Source organism: Pipistrellus kuhlii, unplaced genomic scaffold (assembly GCF_014108245.1).
Source record: "Pipistrellus kuhlii isolate mPipKuh1 unplaced genomic scaffold, mPipKuh1.p scaffold_m20_p_4, whole genome shotgun sequence".
Classification (NCBI taxonomy): Eukaryota; Metazoa; Chordata; class Mammalia; order Chiroptera; family Vespertilionidae; genus Pipistrellus; species Pipistrellus kuhlii.
The window spans coordinates 43418952-43427053 of NW_023425540.1; the positions used below are offsets into that span (position 1 = coordinate 43418952).

At 37.4% G+C, this 8102-nt stretch overlaps 1 pseudogene; it reads left to right on the forward strand.

Moving 5' to 3' along the window:
• The first annotated feature begins 287 nt into the window (after positions 1-287).
• Positions 288-3132, forward strand: LOC118703104 (annotated as a pseudogene).
• The last annotated feature ends 4970 nt before the right edge of the window (positions 3133-8102 follow it).

The following is an 8102-nucleotide window of genomic DNA, read 5'->3' on the forward strand; positions in this document are numbered from 1 at the left end:
CTTACACTTTACAAACAAAATTTTAGTTCATTTTTGTAAAGAAAAAAAAAATACAGCACATTTAGCCATGGACTATAGCCACAGAAATATAATGTGGTAACTATAAAGAGATTGAGTACAACTATTCCAAGTATTGTTTGCACTATGTTGAACTAGTGAGATGAGTTCTGCATGTCAATGGTTTGCCTTGGTCATTTAGCACTGACTCAAAGAATTGAAAATACATCTAGTGATCTGTTCATCAAACTTCACTGAAAATGAAAGTGCCTCTTCATCTTGGTTCCACCATGAAGACAGTTAAAGTAGACTACTCTATCCTCCAAAATGCCCACTGTGAGAATATTCTCAGAGTAATTACAGAACCTTTTTTTTTTTATAGACAAATTCTTAACACAGGGTCTGCAGCTGGGTTGAAATAGTGACTCTCAGCAAGTGCTCTAAACCCAGCTGGTAAGAAATGACTTACTATCCTGATCAGTAAATCACCTATAGATGGTACGAAGAGTGAAGTCCTAGGATCTACATCCCTGATGTAAACTTTGTGCTGCTCTCTAGAAACTATGAGAGGCAAAAATAGCACAAGATTTCCAGCCTTCAGAATCATTAAAATTCATTTAAAAATCTTACTTGACTTTGAGTACATTAATTATGACTTAGTTTATTATTATCAGTGAATGACTATGACAATTTTTTGTCATTTAAAAAAAAAAAAAACCTAAATACTACAGTGAGTAAAAAGTTAATTAACAAGAAACTATAATTACCATCAAAATATGCACATTTTAACAGATTATCTAGTTTCTGAATGATTTCTTTATTGTGGAGGAACTTGATATTTTAATTAGTCATTTGTGGTACATTAGTCCATTTTCTTCTAGAAAAGAATCCTATATAATAAAATTCTAATATGCAAATTGACCAAAAGGCAGAACAAACGGTGGGAAGACCTGCAGAATGACCAAGCGACCTTTGGTGGCGGTGGTGATCTGGGGGTAGGCGGCCTAGTGGTGATGGGGGGGAGAGGGGATGGGATGGTCAGCAGGCAGCACCAGGCCACCAGACAAAGTGGGTGCCAGCAGAGGGCCCCCCAATTGCCCCACCTGCCATTTTCATCACAGATGGGCCTGATCACCGGCCAGGCCTAGAGACTCTACCCTATATATTGGAAACAGTCTCTTGGATTTAAAAGCCTGGCAAGACTACTCTAACTCTGAAAAAACAGGATGATGCAGCAATGACATGCTTGGACTCTGGCTTGCACACTTTGTAGTCAGCCATAATTCTGACACTTATAACTGTGTGACAAAGCCAATTACTTAAATTCTGCTTCAGTTTTTCCACCCATAAGATAAGGAAAATGGTACTACTGCCTCAGAAGGATCATGTTATGCACTACTTTTTATGATCAGGGCCAAAAAAATGTAACTGCCCATACAACAGCAAGATTCCTTTTACCTTATGAAAAGTATGGTCACTGGAACATGCAGCATCCCAGATTGCAAGAGGGATGTGTGACTGCAGGTTTAGGCCTAATATCCCCTGAGGGATCCTGGATTGCGAGAGGATTCAGGCTAGACTGAAGGACCACCCCCCATGTATGATTTTGTGCACCAGGCCTCTAGTACATGATAAATTGATACTCTCAATATTATGAAATACCAGCAGTGAAAATTATAAAAATAAACTTTAAGATTGAAATTGGAATTTTTAGAAAATATCTACTACTGACATTTTAGAACCTTACTATGAGATCCACATGTTTTATAGAATATTAATATTAAAGATATATTGCTTTTATGAGTATTTAGTACATTATATATAAAGTTGTTGCTTCCTACCAAATTAATGAATTTGGTATTCAAGATATAATTCGGTGTAGTGGAGAGAAAGCAGGCTTGGAGAGCAAGCATTTCATTAAAGTGCTGGATGTGACACTCTCTAACTATAATAATGGGTAACTATTTTATACCTAATGAGGTTATTATGATGATTAAAGGAGATAATATATGCAAAAACACTTGGTTCAGAGTTGGCTTTCAGTAATCAATAGTGCCTTTCCCTTCTGCAATTCTCTTTCCTTATGCTATGCAGATATTTTTTCTTTTAATATTCACAATAAGCCAACATAGTTGGTAAGTTTAGCAGCTACCTAGATTTTTAGAATATGGTCCTGTAGTCCTCAGTGGATGTCACAATCCCTGCACATACCTGGCCATCTCTATCTATAAGACAAAAACATCTTTTTTTCAGAGCATGTGTACTTACTCACTAGACAAAAATATATGAAGACCAACTTGCTGGTAATTTTGGAATCAATGCTTTGACTTCTGTCATTTTTGTTTTTTCCAAACTGTTAGCTCATTTATTTTGTTAAAAAAAAATTCTTTACACAAAATTCAATGAGAAAAGAAAAAAAAAGTGATTTCAATAATTTCTAGAATATTCTTAATATAATTTACTAATATTTTAAGCTGTTATAAAAACGTGCATAAGTGATTTCATGAATCGATTCAGTGGTCTTAATTAAAATAACTTTTGAATTCAACATCTGACTTAAAACTAAAATATAGCTTTGCAGACGCTGTCACCCAGAACCTGCCCGTGACCAGCCACAGTGAACCCCACCATGTTCTTCCACATCGCCTTGAGGGTGAACCCTTGGACCACCTCTCCTTTGAGCTGTTTGCAGACAAAGTTCCAAAGACAGCAGAAAACGTGCATGCTCTGAGCACTGGGGAGAGAGGATTTGGTTGTAAAGCTTCCTGCTTTCACAGAATTATTCTGGGATTTATGTGCCAGGGTGGTGACTTCACACATCATAATGGCACAGGCAGGCGGCAAGTCATCTATGGGCAGAAATTTGAGGATGAGAACTTCGTCCTGCAACACACAAGTCCTGGCATCTTGTCCATGGCAAATGCTGGACCTAACACAAACGGCTCCCAGATTTTCATCCTCACTGCCAAGGCTGGGTGGTGGGATGGCAAGCACCTGGTCTTCGGCCAGGTGGAGGAGGGCATGGACATTGTGACAGCCATGGAGTGCTTTGGGTCCAGGAATGGCAAGACCAGCAAGAAGATCACCATTGCTGACGGTGGACAACTCTGATAAATTTGACTTGTGTTTTATCTTTACCACCAGACCATGCCTTCTGTAGCTCAGGAGAGCACCCCTTCACCCCAATTTGCTTGGAATGTTCTATAATCTTTGTACTCTTGCCAGTTTATTGGATTCCATAATTTTCTTACTCCTTCCCAGTCTAACTGGATTGCAGAGTTAAGTTTATGATTATGAAATAAAAACTAAACAGTTAAAAAAAAACTAAAATATAAATAACACTACTCTAGAAAGAAAGGCAAAATTTCAGACAAACCAATCTAAAAGAAAGTAACACTCAGATCCAAAAAATATAGTGAACTGTAGGTCAGTCTTATTTATTTACTGCAAAATCCCTGTTAGAACATTGACTTCAGAATAACTTTGTGGATGAAGTTCTCAGTGTCTGCTTATTTTTAAAAAGTAATAATGATGACAGATTTCTTCTGATCTTTCAGAGCCCCAATCATTTTTGCCCCAGCAATATTTTTCTAGTCTTTAAAATGTTCTGTGGAATATAGAATAAGGTTAAAGGCAGCATTCTGTCAGTGAGGCCTTCCTTGGGCAGAAAAAGAAATTTAGAAAAAAAGTTAGTTTTCTATAGCAAGGCCTGAAGAAAGCCTAACAGCCAAAACATCACCTTTAACATGGTTTCTATTTCTGAATAGTTAACTAACCAACCCCTCCTTTATTCTTTGGTCTAGAAACTAGTATGGGATTCTCTCTCAGTATTTTAAATGTATTCTGTCTTTTGGGCCTCATTAGAAAGTCTCTCAATATCACTAGCCTTTTATTCTTCCTCATTGTACAAGAGCAAATAAGTGCTTAGTCAAGCTGCAGAAACAATAGCACAATTGTATATACATTTGAAATTTACGGTATGTGTATTCTCAAACCAATAGCTTAAAAAGCATGGTCTTTCTTATTAAATAATAGGCTTGATTATGATGATATAATCATTAATTCATAACATGCCCTAAACTTGGGATTGTTGAAAAAGAGAATACACAGGCTGCAGTTACACTCAACAGCATAGATGAATTGCAAAAAAAAAAAAAAAAAAAAAAAAGTATACATTGAGTGGCCAGATTATTATGACCAGCCCATCAGTACTTTGTTGGGCCACCTCTTGCCTTCAGTACTGCAGCGATTCTTCTTGGCATTGACTCCATGAGATGTTGAAAGGTGATACGAGGAATCTGACACCATGCCTGATGAATAGTACTGTCCAGTTCTATAAGATTGGATGGTTGTGGAACCAGGTGCCTGATGGCTATTTTACCTTTATCCCACAAATGCTCAATTGGATTGAGATCTGGTGATTGTGGGGGCCACCTAAGCAAGGTAAAGTCTCCCTCATGTTCTTGAAACTACTCCTGCACAATATGAGTACCATGGCATGGTGCATTGTCTTGTTGGAAGAAGCCAACTCGATTGGGATACACAATCCACATGATAGGATGAACATGATCAGCAACAATACTTAGGTATGTTGTGCTATTCAGATGTTGTTCCACACGAATTAAAAGGTCCAAATCATGCTGGGAAAGCATGCCCCAAACCATAACACCACTCCCACCAGCTTGAAGGGTTGTACTCATGCATGTGGGGTGCATACTTTCATGCTGTTTCCGCCAAATTCTCACTCTGCCATCTGCATGATGCAACTGGAAACATGATTCATTGGACCACATGACTTTTTTTCAAATGCTAGACTGTCCAATCCTTGTGTTCTTGTGTGCATTGTAGATGTTTTATTTTGGTAACTGTAGACAGCAAAGGTGTTCGAACAGGCCTTCGGCTTCCATATCCCATATAAAGCAGTGTAAGGCTAATTTGCCTACAAATGTCAGGTGGTCATCATAATCTGGCTACTCAGTGTATATTATGTAATGAAATTATATAAAATTAGAGGTCACCTAGGTATGTGAGGGTAGAGGGAACAAAGTGCTAGGAGGGAGAAATTATAAAAGGATATGGGGAAACTGAGGTATTGGACATGTTCTTTCTTGATTGTGATTGCACTGATACTACCAACAGGACAAGGAGACCATGTCTGGAATTTAGAATTTCTATGTCCAATAGTAAAAGTTAATTGAAAACTCCAATAACTAAAAAGGGCAAGATTCAGACCCATCACAAATAAAAGTTTGGGTCACCCAGCCAGGTAAAGGACTTTGACCACGTGAGGTCCTAGTTGAAGGCAGGCAAAAGAACTGTGAAAGTAGGCAATCTTTGATACTTTGTTATGACAACCCTAGCAAACTAATACAATGTACTTTTTACCCAGGCAAATGGACAGCTGGGGATTATGCCCACTGAGAGAATTGCTCTTGGTCATATTTCCCTGGGGGTTCAGACATTCTAATTACCACTCTGCTATCCAGTATGGGAGATATGCTCAACTTGTTTTTGGAAACTAAATGCTGCTGTTTGGACTATAGAGAACAGTCACCGTGGAGCTATTCAAGGATTCGGGTGCTTCTCTCACATAGTTAGGAATGGCTAAGCATGACATGCATAATAAATCCATTCAACATTCCTGCCTCCATAACCCTTAGACTTTCTCTATTTCAAAGAATTCCTGGCATATCTCCTACCTAATAAAGAAGGGATATGCTAATTGACCCTCACATCATCACAAAGATGGCGCCCACAGCCAATAAGGAGGGAATATGCTAATTGATTGCCTTGCCCTCAAAGATGGCAGCACCCAAAGTCAATAAGAAGGGAATATGTTAATTGACTGTCACACCCTCAAAGATGGTGGGGCCCAGTCCCCTCAGCCCCACCAGGGTGGCAGGCACATGGCAAGGCAAGGCCCACCCCCAGGTGGGCCAGGCCAGGCTGCACTTCTACCTCTGAGTTACCCAGTCCCCTCAGCGCCCCAGCCACCCAGGGCTGCCTGAGGCTTGGGTAACCAGAGCTGGCCAAGGCTTGCACTGCATTGGCAGCAGCAGCGGTGTGATCAGGCATCACCTTCCCTGGATTATCGGGTCACCTCCTGACCTGAGGGCTTCTGGACGTGAGAGACCAGGCTGAGAAACACTGCCCCTTTCCAGTGCATGCTTCTAGTATGTTTATATTATATATTTGCCGCCAGAGTCTAACTTCAGTCAACAACCAAGTTAACTGTTAGTCACTTCCAGCTACACAAGCTATGCATTAAATTTAGAATCTTTAGTTAAGTGCATCTATATCCAACATAATGTTCTATTCCATCTGTATTGGTCTAACATCCTTAGAATTCATTTCCGCATGTATTCCCCAGATTTCTATCTATATAAATTAGCAGAATTTTGCCATTCTCTTGGCATATAAGTTATTTTGTGAGACTCTGTCCTTTGGAACACACTGAGATATGACCCTAGTAATGGCTCTAAAAAGAATGGTCGGGGTTAGTCTTGAGAAAAATGGATGTCCCCTTAAAAAGTGGATGCCCTGGGTAAGGTCATTACAGGGTCTGCAAGCAGGGGAGGGGTAGTCTTCTCATATACAAGCTTCTTCCATTTGGTGAGCCTGCCAATTCAACTTATGTTGTAATTTTATAATCTTTACAATTAAATCTATGTTAATTTTCAGCAATATTGGTACTGTTGTTTTATGAAATAAGAGATTATTTTAAGGTTTCCATTGAAGCTCTCAGGTTTTCTGACCATGCCTTGAACTAAGTTAAAAACATGTGCTTCTCATTTTTTCCCCTGTAAATAAATATTCCAGTTCATTCAGAAGAATCCATCCTACACCAAGCTTCTTTTAGTCATTAATACAGCCATGGTCAAGCATGGTAACATTTTGGCTCCCAAGATACTCTTTCCAAAGAATCTTATCAAATCAATTGTTGGTGATAATTTGATTAATTGTGATGCCACCTCATGCCACAAGGTACTAGTATTTCATATGTTATTGTCACAGACCTCAGTATTTAATTCAAGTCCAAGGACATGCCCAAATCCCATCTTTGTAAACCATTCCCCAAATCCCATCTTTGTAAAATATCCTGATAATTATTCTACTTTATTTAGACTTTATGTAAAATATACATAAATTATTTCATAATCTATAAAATATAATTAGCACTAATAATTGTGTAGAAAAAATAATCCATAATAAAATGCAAAAATATTTTCAAATATGATAAACTCATGTAAATCACTGAAAAATTGTTTTCTTTATATTATAGTAAATCTATTAAATCTATTAGTTAGGTAATAAATCTAATGCTTATTTTAGACCAACTTATGATGCCTCTCAAGGAATTTGTATGTAGCTAAGCTATAGATTGACTCATTTCTAATATTTAGATATATTAGAGGCACATTATAAACACAACTAAATTCCCTAGCAAAAAGAGAATGTTTTCATTTCAACTTTGATTTTACATTTTTTTTGAATACCCTAAATTTATAGCTGTTTGGGGAAAAAACAAAAAGGCCTATAGTTATAGCATTATAGCAGTACATTTTTATTTTTATTTTCCTTCTCTATAACTCCTCGTGGTGGGTGGTGGAGGAAAGGAAATTATCCATAATTCAATTTTTATTAAATAGTAAGTTGGCAAGCATTAATATAGCAAAAAATAGTTTTAGAACTACATCCCTTGAGCACAACGTGAGGTTGCTGCAACATAAACACTTTCTAATCTAAACGATATTCATAAGGAATGTTGAATTCTTACCAATGTGTATGTAGAATTTGTCCTGGGACCTATATATTGGGTAGATCCAATTGCCTAAGGGTTATAAATGTCATAGTACTAACAAAACGTTTCATAGAATATGATTTAGCCATTTAAATGAATAATGATAAATTGAGTTGAATCATTTTTTTGGTCTGACTTAATTCTATCATCAGTATAGAATTAGTTGAGAATTACTATTATAGGCATGTCTGTATTAACCTTAATCAAAAAGTTGTAATATTTCTTTAAAGATTTATTTGATAAATTATCAGTTGAGAAATCAAATACAATTGGAATTATTATATAATAAGTTTTAGAGTGAACA